Here is a 16,532-nt window from a genome sequence, read left to right on the forward strand (position 1 = left end):
ATGTCATGATCTCAGGGTTGTGAGATCGAGCCCGCATCAGGCCCCATGTTAAGCATGGAATCTGCTTGAGAATCTCTCTTTTCCTCATCCTCTGCCCCTCCCCTGCTTGTGCATAAATACTACATACATACATACATACATACATAAAATCAAATCTTTTTTTAAAAAAAAAAGAGTTCATCCCTTTTTACTGCTGAGTAATATTCCATTGTAAGGAAATATCACAGCTTATCTACTCACCAGTTGGTGGAAATTATTACTGTTTCTGGATTTGGGCTACCACACACATTTGTACAAATCTTTGTAAGGATATATGCTATCATTTCTATTGGGTAAATACCCAGAAAAAGAGTAGTCCTCTTTTTAGAGGTTATGCGCTCAGTTTTCAGAAACTGCCAGACTGTTTTCCAAGGGGTGTTATCCTTCCACCAACAGAATGTGGGAGTTCTACTTCTTCCACACCTTTGCCAACCTTTGTGATCATCAATCTTTTTTATTTTAACTGTAATAAACAGGTACATAGTGGAATCATAGGGTGGTTTTAATATGAATTTCTGTCATGAACTTTAATGTCGCTCCTGTTTTATGTGCACATACTCACCTGTATATATATCTTCTCTGGTGATATATCTATTCAAACTTTTTTTTACTGTTTTATTTTAATTCCAGTGACTTGACATACAGTGTGATATTAGTTTCAGGAGTACAATACAGTGATTCAACACTTCCATACAACAACTGGTGTTCCCAGGACAAGTGGTCTCCTTTATCCCCATCACGGATCTACCCCAGCCTCCCACCTCCCTCCCCTCTGGTCATCATCATTTTGTTCTCTAGAGTTGAGAGCCTGTTTCTTAGTCTCTCTTTCTCTCTCCTTCCCTTTGCCCATTTGGTTTTTTTTTTCTTAAATTCTTTATTTGATTGAAATCGTAATGTATTTGTCTTTCTTATTTCACTTAGCATTATATTCTCTAGTTCCACCTATGTCATTGCAAATGGCAATATTTCATTTTTTATGGCTGAATAATATTCCATTGTATATGTATACCACAATTTCTTTATCCATCTACTGACAGACTCTTGGGCTGCTTCTGTAATTTAGCTATTGTAAATAATGCTGCAATAATCCCTTTGATTTAGTGTTTTTGTATTCTTTGGGTAAATACCCCAGTAGTGTGATTGCTAGATCATGAGGTAGGTCTATTTTTAACTTTTTGAATAACCTCCATACTGTTTTCCACAGTGGCTGCACCAGTCTGCATTCCCACCAACAGTGCAAGTAGGTTTCTTTTTCTCTGCATTCTTTCCAACACCTGTTTGTTTATGCTGATGATTTTAGCCATTACGGCAGGTGTGAGATGGTATCTCATTGTATGTCTGATTGACACTTTTCTGATAAGGAGTGATGTTGAGCATCTTTTCATGTGTCTGTTGGCCATCTGCATGTCTTCTTTGGAGACACATATGTTCATATCTTCTTCCCATTTTTTAATTATTCATTTATTCATTTTGGGGGTGTTGGGTTGTATGTATTTTGAATACTAACCATTCATCAGATGTGTCATGTACAAATATCTTCTCTCATTCAGTGGGTTGACCTTAAGATTTGTTGATTATTTCCTTTGCAATGCAGGATCTTTTATTTTGATGGAGGTTCCAACAGTCTATTTTTGCTTTTGTTTCCCTTGCCTCAGGAGACATAACTAGAAAGAAGTTGTTATGGCCAATGTCAAAGAAGTTACTGCCTGTGTTCTCTCTTAGGATTTTTATGGTTTCAGGTCTCACATTTAGGTCTTTAATCCATCCTGAAATTATTTTTTGTGGTCTAAGAAAGTGGTCCAGTTTCATTCTTCTGCCTGCTGCTGTCCAGTTTTCCCAACACCATCTGTTGAAGAGACTTGTCTTTTCCCATTGGATATTCTTTCTTGCCTTGGCAAAAATTAACTGACCATATAATTGTGCATTTATTTCTGGGTTTTCTCTTCTGTTATATTGATCCATGAATCTGTTTTTGTGCCAATAGGACTACAGCTTTGTAATATAATCTAAGTCTGGAACCATGATGCATTCAGCTTTGCTGTTCTTTTACAAAATTGCTTTAACTATTTAGGGTCTTCTGGGGTTCTATACAAATTTTAGGATTGTTTGCTCTAGCTCTGTGAAAAAGGCTGTTGTTATTTGGATAAGGATTGTACTAAGTGTGTAGATTGGTTTGGGTGGTCTGGACATTTTGGCAATATTTGTTCTTCCAATCCATGAGCGAGGAATGCCTTTCCATTCCTTTGCATAGTCTTCAATTTCTTTCATAAGAGTTTTATAAGTCTTCAGAGTACAGGTCTTTCACCTCTTTGGTTAAGTTTATTCCTAGGTATCCTCTTGTTTGTGGTGCAATTGTAAATCCTTAATTTTTCTTCCTTCTGCTTCATTATTGGTGTATTGTAATGTAACTAATTTCAGTATTTCTATATGTTGATTCTGTATCCTATGACTTTCCTGAATTTATCAATTCTACCAGATTTATGGTAAAATCTTTCATGTTTTCTATATAGAATAGCAGGTCATCTTCAAATAATGAGTTTTACTTCTTCCTTACCAAGTTGGATGCCTTTTATTTCCTTGTGTGATCTCATTACTATGGCTAGGACTTCCACCGCTATGTTGAATAAAAGTGATGAGAGTGGACATCTTTGTCTTGTTACTGAGCTTAGGGGGAAAGCTCTCAATTTTTCCCTGCTAAGTATGACATTAGCTATGGGTTTTTCATAAACAGCCTTTATTATGTTGAGATATGTTCCCTCTACACCTACTTTGTTGAGGGTTTTTATCATGAATGGATTCTGTACTTTGTCAAATACTTTTTTTGCATCCATTGAAATGACTATATGGTTCTTATCCTTTCTCTTATAGACATGATATATCGTCAATTAATATGCAAATATGAAACCACCCTTGCACCCAAGGAATAAATCCTATTCAATCACGGTGAATGATTTTTTAATGTGTATCTGTTCAAATCTTTTGCCCCCTTTTAAATTAGATAGCTCATTTTATTATTATTGAATTCTGAGTTTTCTTTATATATACAGGATAAAACTTCTTTATGATATATATGACTGACAAATATCGTTTCCCAGTCTAGAACCTCTAACTTCATTCTCTTACTAGTACTTTCAGAGTATAAAAGTTGTTAATATTGATGATGTCCATTTTATCATTTGCTACTTCATAGATTGTGTTTTTTATACTGCATCTGAAGAATTTTTGCCCAAAGGTCACAAAGGTTTTCCCCAGTGATTTCTCCTAGAAATTTTATAGCTGTAGGTTGCCAGCTTAGAGCTATTATCCATTTTATCTTTATAGTGTGAGATGTAAGCTGAAATTCATCTTTTGCATATGGGCATCAAGTTTTTCAAGGACCATACATTGAAGAGACCATTGTTTCTGTGTGGAATTCGCATATGACAAACATCAGTTGTTTCTATACATGCAGGTTTATTTCTGAACTATTCTGTTTCATTAATCTATTTGTAAATCTTGATATCAATACTACATTGCTTTGATTACTATAGCTTTATAATCAATCTTGAAATATAAGAATAAATATAAACCATGTTGCCTATTCTAGATCCTTTGCATTTCCATATGAATTCTGAATCAATTTATCAGTTTCTACAAATAAAAAATTCCTCAGAATTTTGACTGGGAATGCATCCAATCTATAAATCAATTAAAGAAAAGTGACATCTTAACAATATTGAGTCTTCCAAGCCATTAACTCTTTTTATTTAGGTCTTCATAAATATGTTCCAGAAATGTTTTATAGTTTGCAGTGTATAGATCTTTAACATCTTTTGTCAGATTTATTAAGTATTTCATATTTTTTGATGCTGTTGTAAACTGTATTCTAAAACTTTTAGTTTCCAATGCTTTGCTGCATTATATAGAAATATAATTTATTTTTGTGTATTGATTTTGCATTCTAGAACTTTGGTAAACTCAATTAATAGTTCTGGTAGCTTGTGTATGGGTGTAAATTCCATCAGAATTTCTGTATAGAGAATCATATCATCTGCTAATAGAGAACTGTACTTATTCCTTACCCATATGGATGTCCCTATTTATTTTTTACCTTGTCTACTTGCCCTAAGTAGAATATCCAATACAGTGTAGAACAGAAGTGGAGAAAGTGGACATTCTAGTCTTGCTTCTGACCTCAGGAGGAAAGTATTGTCTTTTGCCATTTAATTATGACATCCCTTGATGGTTTTCCCAGTTGTGATTTATTGAGAAAGTTCCTTTCTACTTATTTGTTGAATTTTTATGAGGAAATGGTGTTGAATTTTGTCAAATGTTTTTTCTATGTCTATCAAGATAATCATATGTTGTTGCTTTCCTCATTTTTTTTACAAGGGAAATTATATACAATGATTTCTTCATGTTAAATCAGTCTTCCATTCCTGGGATAAATCTTAATTTGTTTTGATCTTTTTATACACTGCTGCTATCAATTTTATAAACTTAGGTTAAGGATATTTGAATCTCTAGTCATATGAGATACTGGCTTGTGGTTTTCCTTCCTTGTAATGTCTTTGCCTACTTTTGGCATCAGGGTAATGCTAGCCTCACAGAATAAATTGGAAAGTATTCTCTTTACTTTTCTTGAACAGTTTATATGCAATGGCTAATATTATTCTTTAATTAATGAAGACATCTGAACCTGGAATTTTCTTTCTGAGGATGATTTTAACTATACCTTCAATTCTTTTTGTAAATATAGAGCTATTTAGGTCATCTGTTTCTTCCTGAGTGAGCTCTGGTAGTGTGTCAAGGAACTTTTCCATTTCATGTTAAGTTGTCACATTTACTGGAATAAAGTTGTTTGTAATATCCTTACTATTCTTTTCATAACTATGTAACTTGTGGCAATCTCATCATCTCTCATGCCTGATAATCATAATTAGTGTCTTCTCTCACTTTTTCCTGGTCAGTTGGAATACGGATTTTAGCAATTTTATTGATCCCAAGGAATCAGCTTTCAATTAAATTAATTTTTCCCTACTGTTTTTCTTTTATCATTTCATGGATTTCTATTCTTACCTTTCTTATTTCCTTCTTTTTACTTACTTCAGATATTAACCTTTTTCTAAAGGTTTCTAAAGGCGGAATCTGAGGCCATTAATTAGAATGGCCTTTCTTTTCCAAGATGTACCTGTAATATATAAATTTCCAAGAATGTGGCATCCCAGAGATTTTAATATGCTATATTTCATTTTCATTCAGTTCAAAATATTTTCTATCTTCTCTTTGGAATTCTTCTTTAACTCACTGATTTCTCTAGAAATATGTTACTTAATTTCCAACATTTGGGGGCTCCTCAAAAGATTCTTCTCTTATTGATTTCTAATTTAACAGCATAATGGTCAGGAACACACTTTATATTTTATACCGCTTGAACTCTTTGGAAATTATTTTGACTGGTATTACGGCCCTAATATTCTCTACCTTTGTAAAAGGTCCATTGGCACTTGAGAAGAAACTATATTCTGCTGTTTGTAGGTATTCTATGAATATCAATTATGTTACATTGGTTGATAGTGTCATTCAATTTTTCCATATTCTTACTGATTTCCCCTCTACTCATTCCGTCAATTTTTGAGAGCGTTATTAAACTCTCTAACTCTAATTATGGATGTGTCTACTTCTCCCCTCAGTTGTACTGATGTTTACCTCCTTGATTTTGAAGTGCTGTCATTGGGTCCACACATACTTAAGGTGTTCAAGTCCTCTTGATAAATTGACCCTTTTTCGTTATCATTATATGATCCAGGATAAAATTCTTCGCTCTGAAATCTACTGTATCTGATTACTAGTAAATGTAATCCAGCATTATTTTGGTTAGTATTAGCTTGGTGTATGTTTGTCATCCCTTTAAACTTACTTGTGTCTTTATATTAAAGTGTGTTTCTTGTATGCAGCATATATTTGAGTCTTGCTTAGCTACCAATACGATTGCCTTTATTCTTCAACTGGGATGTTTAGATCATTTATGCCTTTTTGATGTACTTAAGTATGAATCTACCATCTTCCTATTCATTGTCTGCATGCAACACTTGTTCCTTGATCATCCTTTCTTCTTCTTCCACCTTTTTTTGGATTAAATTGAATATTTTTATTCCATATTATCATCTTTATTGTCTTAGCTATAATGCTTTGTTTTATTATTTTACTGTTCGCCTTAAGAGATCATGGTCTACCTTTAAGTGTTACTGTTCCAGTTCACAATAAGACCACTGCAATAAAATACTTGCATTTCTCTCAGGCTGACCTTTGTGCTCTTGTAGTTACACATTTTAACTTTACATGGAATATAACTCCAGACTACATTGTGATTATTTTTACTGAAATAGTTTCTTCTGTTTAAGATTTTATTTATTTCAGAAAGAAAGTGAGTGGGGGGGGGGGAGGGGGAGGGAAGAGGGAAAGGGAGAGAGAGAATCTCAAGCAGACTCCATGCTGAGTGAGGAGCCTGACACAAGGCTTGATCCCATGACCCTGACACCATGACCTAAACTGAAACCAAGACTCGGTGATTTAACTGACTTAACTACAGGTGCCCCTTACATATCTTTTTAAGAGATTAAAATAATAAACTAAGAATCAAATATATTTACTCATATGGTTACTACTTCCAGTGTTTCAGTCTTCTGAGTAAATATCTTTCCAATATTTCTTTCTGCATGAGGTTTTCTTTTCACACTTCCTGTAATGGGGAAATTTCCTGTCAACTACCAATGAATTTTTACTTTTTTTGTATGTTTGAAAAGTTTTTATTCCATCTGCATTTTTGAAAGATATGTTAGTGGCATATGTAATTCCATACATGAAAGATAAAGCTACACTCTTTTTTCACTTGTATTACTTCCAAAGAAAAATCTGTTGATTCTTTCTACATACCTGTCTCTTCTTTTCCCAGCTGCTTTTTAAATTTTTTTTCTTTACCATTAGCTTTGAGTGATCTGATTATGTTTTGTATTAGAGCAGATTTCATGTTACTTGTGCTTGTGGTGTATTAACCTTCTTGGATCTCCGAATTTAGAGTTTCCATCATATTTAGGAAATTTAAGCCGTTGTTTCTTCAAATATTTTTTCTGTCCCCACTCTTTCCAGAGATTCCCATTATACATATATTATTAGGCTACTTTCAGTTGTCCCATGATTCACTGGTGTTCTCTTCATGTATTTTTTTCTTATTTTTCTTCTCTGTGTTTCAATCTGGGTACTTTCTGTCATTATGTCTTCAAGTTCACTCATCTTTTCTTCTGCCAGATCTAATATGACTTAATTCTTGCAGACCATAGCTTTCATCTCTAGTTCAATTTGTATCTTTTAAATTATCATATATATATATATATATATATATATATATATATATGGTTAGAATAACTTTTTAATGTCTGATAATTTTTATTGGGTTCTGGACACTGTGACTTTTACTTTGTTAAATGTTGAGTATTTTTGTGTTCCTACAAATACTGTGAAGCAGGTAAGTTTCTTAGACACAGTTTTATTTCTTCACTTCTTGCTTTTAAAATATAATAGGCAGGATCAGAGTAATGTTCAGTTTAGAGGTAATTATTCCCCACTACTAAGGAAAGACTCTTCTGTGTATTCTACCTAATATCCCACAAATCATGAGGTTTTTCCAGTCTGCCTTGTAGAACTGAGCATTATATCTAGCCCTATGTGAGCACCAGGCATTTTTCCCTCCATTCCTTTTAGGTGGTCATTCTCTAGCTTTGCGTAGTCTCCCTGTAAGTACGCACTGATAAATATCCATATGAATTCTTAAAGGAGAACCTCTGAAGTTCTTCAGAGTTCTCTTTCTCTCTCTCTCTCTCTCTCTCTCTCTCTCTCTCTCTCTCTCTTCCTTCCAGCAACCTGTTCTGTGAATTCTGGGCAGCTTGCTATCTCCAGACTCTGAGTCCTCTCCTCAGCTCTGTCCTATCAATGTCAGGGCATCTGCTAGGCTATATCTTGGGTCCCCTGCTCTTTACTGCAACCTGGAAGCTCTCTAAATCATCAACTATGGTAATTCAAGGGTTCACCTTTCAGGGATCACTGTCCCTCATTCCCTGATGCCTAGTATCCCTAAAAACATTGTTTTATATATTTTATCTATGATTTCATTTTTTTCAGGTGGGAAGATGAATCTGTCCCCAGTTCTTTCATATCTGCCTAAAGCAGAAGGTGTGTGTGTAACCAGGATCATACTGCATTTTGAACCTTACTTTTTCTAGTCAGTATTTTATCATAAGCTATTACCATTAGCACACATCATTCCTAATCTATTTTTGTGTGTTGCCATAATATATAATAATATGATGTATAACTATATCACTATTACTATACTTCATCCCCTGTTACCAGATTTTTTCTGGCTATAATTCCAATTATAAATGATACTATGTTTGATATGTTTGTGCACAAGTCTTCATCTACCTTTTTCAGTGATTCTTTTTGATAGATTTCAAGGAGTGAAAAAATTGAGTAGGAATGGAAACTTCAAAAAAAAATTATGTACATCACCCCATCATTCTCATGAAGGTTTTCTCAGCCTGCATTCCTAGCAGCGTATGTGAGTGCCCATCTTATTGAATCCTCACCACTTTCATTTCTCAAAATGTCTCTGATTTATGAAATTGGTGTCTTGATCTAAACTGTGTTTTCTGATTATTGGCAAGTTGAATATTTTTTGAGTTTATCAGTTTTTCTATTTCCTCTTTGTGAATTATATATTCCCATTCTTTTATTGTCTAGTGAGATACTAGAGTGTTCCAAATCAATTTGGGTGAGGTCCTGGACCTTACTTTCTTGCAAAATACTCCAGCCTCATAAGAACCCACCATTTTCTTTACAGGTTTCTCTCTCTCTCTCCTTTTTTCAGTCTTTGAACTTGCTTCTGTCCCTTTTATAATCTTAACATCCTGGAAACTCTTTCCCTATTTCAAAGCAAAAGCTGCCTTCTCAGTCAATTCCTCTTTGCCAGTTCCTGGGTAGACTAAAGTCTTCCTTCTTCAAACACCCTGCTATTACAATATTTTTGTGTGTGTGTTGGTTTACATGCTGATGTGTACATATATCTTTGAGCTCCTTGAGGGCTAGGCATATTTATTTTAATCTCAAAGCTCACACATCTCTGCTGATAACAAATGCCCCAAAACACTTACTGAATAAATGGTTAAAAGAGGGCAACTCAAACTAAAATAAAAGCGTTCATTCAGCTAGCATTTACTAAATACCTATTATGTACCACCTAAGAGAAATTCAAACCTAACTTCTAGTAATTCATTTCTTTTAAATGGTAGTCTAGCCATCTTTCTCATTGGCTCTGTTGAATGTAATTAATGATCACGTGAGCTCTAATACTAAAATAGCAATACAAATGAACTGAGAAAGCCTCCTATCTGTTCCCATCCCACAACCTCTGCCTAAATTCTTAAAAGCAGCTAGCTTTAGATGACAGTACATCTGCATAATGGCTTCCTTTTGACCCTTTCCTTTCCACCTAATTGAGCAGGCTTGTCACTGCTAAGTAAGCACATATCCAGGCAAGGCACCCACTCACAGCCCCACAGGAAAAGCAGAGTATGTTTCCTCCCCCCATGCGCTTTATCATTTGTGATGTCTGAGTGTGGAATCAATCCCTGAATTTGGTAATGGCCTATTAGAAATATCACTTTCCTCAAAGTGGAGGGTGAAAGTCACAAGAGGCTCTGTTGACCTATCATATCTTTTCATACCTCTCTCCTGTTTTTCAAATCTCCTCTCCCACATATTTGTAGGCAGCTGCAGTATTGCGGGGAGGGTACGATTTACAGGAAGATAGAATCTTCTTTGCAAAAGCTCCTTGCTGAGTCAGGCTGGGCTAGAAGATTAACTTCTATGAAAAGCAAAAGTTCCTCAACAGCCCGCCTCCAGTCTCCAGGGGAATAAAGGGGGGGAAAATCAATGGAGAGGTCCAGACAGTACATGCTTCAGCAGATAAAGATGGAAATGGAGTTTCTATCGAGAACCTCACCATGGCGAAGTGGCCCATGAAGCATCATCCCAGGATACGCGGGGTCCAAGATGGTTTTTGTTTGTTTTTTTCCTGAGCCTCCTTCTATACAATTTGATGTGCCCCAAATCAGCAAGTCAATAACTTTCTGTCTGTGTCATCTCACATCATGCTAAGGAAGAAATACCATGCCAGATAGCAGGAGTAAGCTGCTTTCCAAGCCATCCTACTTTAATCAAGGACTGGCCATGGACACTCAGGGAAACCCCATGGGCATGTTCCAGGACTCCTGCTGCTCAAGGTGTCTGGCCCACCTCACTCAGGTGGCAGGGGGTCAGAGTGCAAGAACAGAGACTAAGAGGCTTGCCTGATGCCATGCCAACCCCAGCCCATGTCAGGCACCGGGGAGTACTTTATACATTTCAAGGAAGGCTCTCCAGGGTACAGGGTTTCCTGAGGCATAGGGCGTAGCTATAAGGGCACTTCAGGATAAAGACATTACGAGAAATCATTTCCACACAACAGGAAGCTGAGCCATTGCACAAGCCAATACTGGGTCAGAAAATTGCTACAACACTGCATGTTTCTTGTAGCTACATGATCAGCAACTTGAGAACAGGGTGCACCTTCTGTTGTTTTCAAACCCCCATGCCCAGCACCAAGACAGACCATAGAATACTGTTGAATAAATGTTAAAAATCCTATTTGGGGCATGTTTAATTTGCATTGTGCAGCGGAGCATCTCAGGAAAGTGAATAATGTCCTAACACTAGGATAGAAGACTTAGTTCAACCTCTCTGGGTCTCAGTGACCTCATCTTAAAATCAAAGAGTTAGACCCGCAGATCCTTAAAGACCTTCCAACTTTAGATCCCATGACTTGAATATCTATGATGGGCTCTAATCAGGGAGAGATCGCTGGCTTCCCAAGAAGCTGAACGGGATTTAAACCAACCAACCTAGTTGCCAAGGCTTAATATGTGTAGGAAACTATTCATTCCACCGTCAGCTACAGGCTTGGAGTCAGGTGGCAAATGCACTAATCACTCCGTCAGTAAGTTGAGACCATGTTGCACACTCCCAATATCAGCACTTGTGAGGCTGGGACGGAATTTTTTTTGTCCCTGTCCAAGTGATCTGGAGCACACAGCTTCGGAACCCCTAATGTAAGCCCATGCCCCAGAGACCACAGAGTCTAATTATATTGAGTGGAGAGCAGCAAAAGTCACAAAGCCATTAATGGGGAGGTAGGAGGACATGAACACCCAGGGAGAAATTCAGAAGCTATTTTGAGGAACAGGAAAATTTGCCTCTTTGTCTTGGTGACAAAGTAGCTGAGTCACCCAATCGCTCATAATCTCAGGGAACCCATTAGCTTTGGTTGAGTCCCCACTCATCTGTCAGATAAAGTGGAATGGTGCGATGGTTGGAGAAAGCCCAGAAGGCCTGGCTCTGGGAAAACACAGTGATTTGCAGGGGAGGAAAAATAGGAGCAGGAAATTTTTTATAGCTCATAAATTGAAAATGAAATCACCATAAAGGACTTCCAATGAAGCAATGCCCAGTAATCCTGCACTCGGGCAAAGCTCAAATGCCAGAGATGCCTTGAGATCAGGCCTTTGATGGGAGAAGATCACCAAGAAGTATTCTGAGCCCAGGGAACTACAACAGGAGGGTAAGCAAAAGAATTCGTTTGTAGGGCTTGCTGAAGACGGACATATCCATCTCCTTCTGTCACCAAGGTGTCTGAGCACAGGGAGAACACACAGCCTCTAAACCCCTTAGCCCCACTGAAAGTCGGGCCCCCAGGCACCCCTGAACCTAAAGAGTATAAATCAGAGCATGAGAACCCTGCTGATAATCTGAGAGGACATTGGCGGGAGTGGATATTGGTGATTCTGGTGTCTGTGTCTGTGTGAGTGAGACCAGCATGGTCCTAAACGACACACTTCCTGACCTCCTCTGTTCTTTGAAACACTCTATAGAGAAAATGGAGGTGAGGGATGAAGGAACTCACTCAGCCAGAGGACAGCCCGAGTCCTCTTTTCCAAAGTGTGGCACAATGGTCAAAGACTACAATGGAGTTTAAGAACCAGCTTCTCTGCTGGAAGACTCAACCCACTTCTAATTGACGCTGATGTTCTTGCAGGAAGACAAGCCAGTAGAGTATAGAGACCTGGGCGGTGTACTGATGACAGCAGCTGGTAACTCAGCTTCAAAGCTTGGATGAGGTATCACAGTGTGACAATCCAGCAGGATCAGAGGGGATGCGGCCATGCTCTGGAAATGGTCAGGTGGATAAGAAGTGAAAACGGCCATTCTTATTACCCAAACCCTCAAGTCCATTCAGGAAATAAAGGAGCGAAGGAGGCATAGCTCCTAGCAGAAGGTGTCTGCTTCTGGGACAAATATAATCTTCTCTAAGGTCACAGTATGATTCGGTCACAGACAAGCAATCCTTCTTCAACTCAATAAATTTTCCCACTTAGTGAATTTGGACGGCGCAAAGACAGCTCTGGTGCAGATAAACAAACTTGTCCACAGCAGAACAAGTTAGCAAGAGCCAGCTCACCCTGGCCTGGTGTCATTTCTCCCTCCCTATTGCTATAAAAAGCTCCCCCATAAATTCTAAAGCCCCAGCTGAATCAATCATCAAACCAAATCCTGGAAGCCTATCTCAAAAACTAAGCAAAGTTTTCATATGAATGCCGCCCCTTGGCGTCCCCCCAAACTCAGATCTTTCCCTTCCGCCAGGAGAGGTCAGTTCCCCAGACAACTGTAAGGAAGACAGAGAAGACTCCCAAGTTTTCCCTTCCCTGTAGTGAGTGATGGTGTGTTGCCTTTCAAGCGGATGGACTCCGCTTCTCACTCTCCTAGAATGAGTTATTTCCCAGAAGGCACCTCAGTCCCTCACATGACGGCACTCACAGAGACCTGCCGCACCATGTCCCAGGCATGTTTGGACATGATGGAACTATGCATGTGGAGCCAGCTTGAAGTCAAGGAAGAATGGGCTCACAAATCCAAAATGTCTGCTATAATGTACACTCACCAAATGCTGGCTTTTACTCATAGTTAGAGAAGTTATTCAAAAAAACATTTTTTTAACTGAATTAACAGTCTCCCATCATCCAGGCATTTAGACAGATCCTGTGGAGAGCACCAAGGTCAATATAATTTGATTTCTACCTTTATGAAGTATAGAATTCAGAGACAAAAGAAGACACGCAGGCCAACAGAGGCCAGCATTAAATCTGGTATGGGTCGTGAAAATGTGAACAAAATGCGAGAGCAGCACTGTGGGAGACGATGCCTCCTGCCTGGCGAGCTGGAGCAGGTGGGGCCTGCAGAAGGGGGAGAAGGTCTACCACGCAATAAGGCAGCAATGCCACTCCAGGGCAGGGGTAGCACGGAGGGGAGAGCTGGGGCCGGATACCATGGGCCGCACGTGGGGAGAGTAGGCTGGGAAGAGAGACCAGCAGATGAACCCAAGGATGGAATGGAGACTGGGACAGGGGCTGCAGGGCTTGGAAGTCAGGCAAGACCAGGTAGAGGGCTGGAGGAGCCAACGCTGCTCCTGCTGGGCTGACGGTCACGAGGGAATGGGTACAAGCCAAAACAAATGCACGGCAGGGCAAGCTGGCCGGCATGGTGGGTTATCTGGGAAGCGAAGAAAGCCAGGCCAGGAATAGCCACCTCCCCTGGGAGTGAGAACAGGCACAGGGCCACAGAGGGCTTGGAGCACTGCTCTGCACGTCCCTTCTCTCTAGAAGGTGTGTGGTTAGTGCTTCTGCCATAAATCTCCCCCTGAGTACTATATGGAGACAGGGCTTCTCTGGACGACAGCTGCACCACTAATTTTAGGTTTGCGCTGGAGAAGTCAGGCAGGGCAGGGAGGAGTCAAAGTGATGGCCCTGGGCATCTGCTCCCACAAAGGTACCTGAGAACAACTCACCCATAGCTCGCTAGCATTTCCAAGATGACACTCAGTAGGGCTATTCACGTCCTCTGACATGGCACTTCATCTCCTTCCCAGAAGACCCCTTTAAACCGGGATTCTAGCATCCAAGTGGAGTTGAGAATTCACCGGGTACATCTTAGCTATTATTTGGGGAAATAGGAGTTCATGGGAGAAGGTGAGTAGTGGCAGAAACTTCCCATCTGCACGCTCTCCGCTGGCTCTGCTCTCTGATCTGAAGCAGCGAGCACAGTATCCAGCAGTATTTGTATTAATAATGGTTAACAGTATTAGGGCACCTCCAAACTCACGAGATTTTTATGCATTATTTCTTAATGACCACCACAAGGAGGCAGGACTTGACATCCACACTTGGATGAATGTGAAAGCTCGGTGAAGAAAGGTTAAATCTCGCCGCAGAATCTACTAGAAAGAGGGCTACAATGCTGGTCTTCGGATTTCAGTGCCTTTGTCCTTACCTGGCTATGGGGGTGCTGGGAGTAAGATCGAACACAAGGCAGCTGCGGGAAAGAGTCCAAACGTGGAGGGAGCAGATAATTATTTAGCCTTTGGGAGGAAATGGCCATTCTACCGAGGAGAAAGACTCCCCTATCATTAAGCAAACTGTTCCACAAGTAGGAGCCATTTAGACGGCAACAAAAATTTAAACAAACTCTAAGTGCTTATGATCGTCTTCCATGTGGTGGTTTAGAAATAAAACGCTGGAAACAACCTGTGTAAGACACTCCAGTGGTGCTTAAAGAGCTAAAGCTCGTGTATCAACCTGGGTTTAAATCCCAGCTCTTGCACTTAAATCCCAGCAAATCACTTAACTTCTTTCGGCTTCCATTTTTTTCCCCGTAATATTGGGGACAGTAATAGCCCCTGCCTCGCCGAGAAGACTCAGATGGGATAACGCCTCCTAAGAGCTCAGGACAAGGCAGGGCACAGCATAAAGGCCACGGCCATGAGAGCCACATGGTAGTGGTTGCAAGAAACACCTTCCCTGTGGAGACTTGGTTTTAATCGGGCCTTGGGCTCAGGAAGAGGAAATCATCTTGTCTCCTTTTTATAGAACAGACCAGAAATGCAGAAATCAGCCCGAAATCCCTGAAAGTTTTGTTTTGTCATGTCAAACACCCACCCCTCTGAATCCCTGGTTTTTCCCACGGCACCCTGAGCAGATCTGCGCCTGAATTCAACTCACTTTGCAGCAAAAAGAGCAAGAGACACAGCAACCTGACATGAGTCTCTGAGAAGGGGACTTCTGTGCCTTGTTGCTTACTCTGCCCCGGCTCGGCCTGAACAAGGAAGACAATAAAAGCTGTCAGTGCCCCAGAAGGGAGGAGTCTAGTGCCAAGGCTGGCTGGGAAAGCGTCCTAGAGAAGCCTTCCAAACAGCACGGCATGCGCGTGGCAAGAAGACATAACTGGGTGACACTCCTATGCAGATGGGCCCGGGGGACATCACACCGATTTTCACACAATGTCCAGGAGGCAACCACATACTCCTGAGCTGCCAAACAGATGAATGGAAACACTGCGAGATTAGAGGCGGTCTTGTCGATAGAGGAAAAAGATACAAGTTCACGGACTGGTGACCACAGGACATGTTGAGACTGCATATGTCCGCAGCAAAGGCCCACGCAGGATGAGAAACACTGCATGTACCCATGTCATACACATCCAAATAGAATTAAATGGAAGTTTAAGAAAAACGAATGGACCACTACAGAAATTCAGGAAAGCTCCTCTTTATTGGTCACTGAGCTGGTGAACCTGAAGTTCTCTATTACTAACTGAGGATCCCCTGGTGGAATTCAACTGACTTCCATTTGGCAGAACATTTGATCTCCAGAAGTTTCTAAAGTGAGGTACACAGAACAGCAACTCCCCCCAGATGGTGGTCTTCAAACAAGACCCATTCCCTGGCCAAACTGGGTTTAGGACAGGGTGAATCATGGACCCATCCTGAATATTCTGGATGTATTCGTGCTTCACAAATGTTGAGAGTGGTCTCACTGTAAAGGAATCTGCGTAACTTGGTCTAACCCCACAGTTCTCGATGTATCTGATAAGGACTTTTTTTACTGAAATAGAATGTATTTCACTCTAGGAAATGCTGGCGTGGAGAGCCACAGGTGAGGATAGATGCTAATGGCATTTCGGGGGTGACCCAGGAGAAAAACCGTCAGGAGGAACAACAGCCTAAGATAGATGCTGAGATGCTGAAAAATCTCACGGCCGGGCATGGAAATGCTACTCCGCCAAATGACCCCATATATCTCAGAAATTGGCTGAATTCTTTCTAATATTCTTTCAAGGTCCTTGCTGAGTCACCCTCATAAATGATGGATCTTAATGGTTCCAAATATCTTCTCGTGTCTAACCATCTCTCCCTTTTTAGGTTTGTGATTCACTCCACTCCAGCAAGCAGCGCCAGAGAGAAGGGGCTAAGTTTCATTTTCCAGTCATAAAAGTACATCTCAAAACCAGCACGCAGCCATGATGAACTGTGC

General features: G+C 39.9%; 1 protein-coding gene across 3 annotated transcripts in view; it reads right to left on the reverse strand.

Moving 5' to 3' along the window:
- AGBL1 (ATP/GTP binding protein like 1) overlaps window positions 1–16,532 on the reverse strand; it is a 730,233-nt gene that overhangs the window by 644,241 nt on the left and 69,460 nt on the right. The window lies entirely within an intron of this gene.

Source organism: Mustela erminea, chromosome 5 (genome assembly GCF_009829155.1).
Source record: "Mustela erminea isolate mMusErm1 chromosome 5, mMusErm1.Pri, whole genome shotgun sequence".
NCBI classification, from domain to species: domain Eukaryota; kingdom Metazoa; phylum Chordata; class Mammalia; order Carnivora; family Mustelidae; genus Mustela; species Mustela erminea.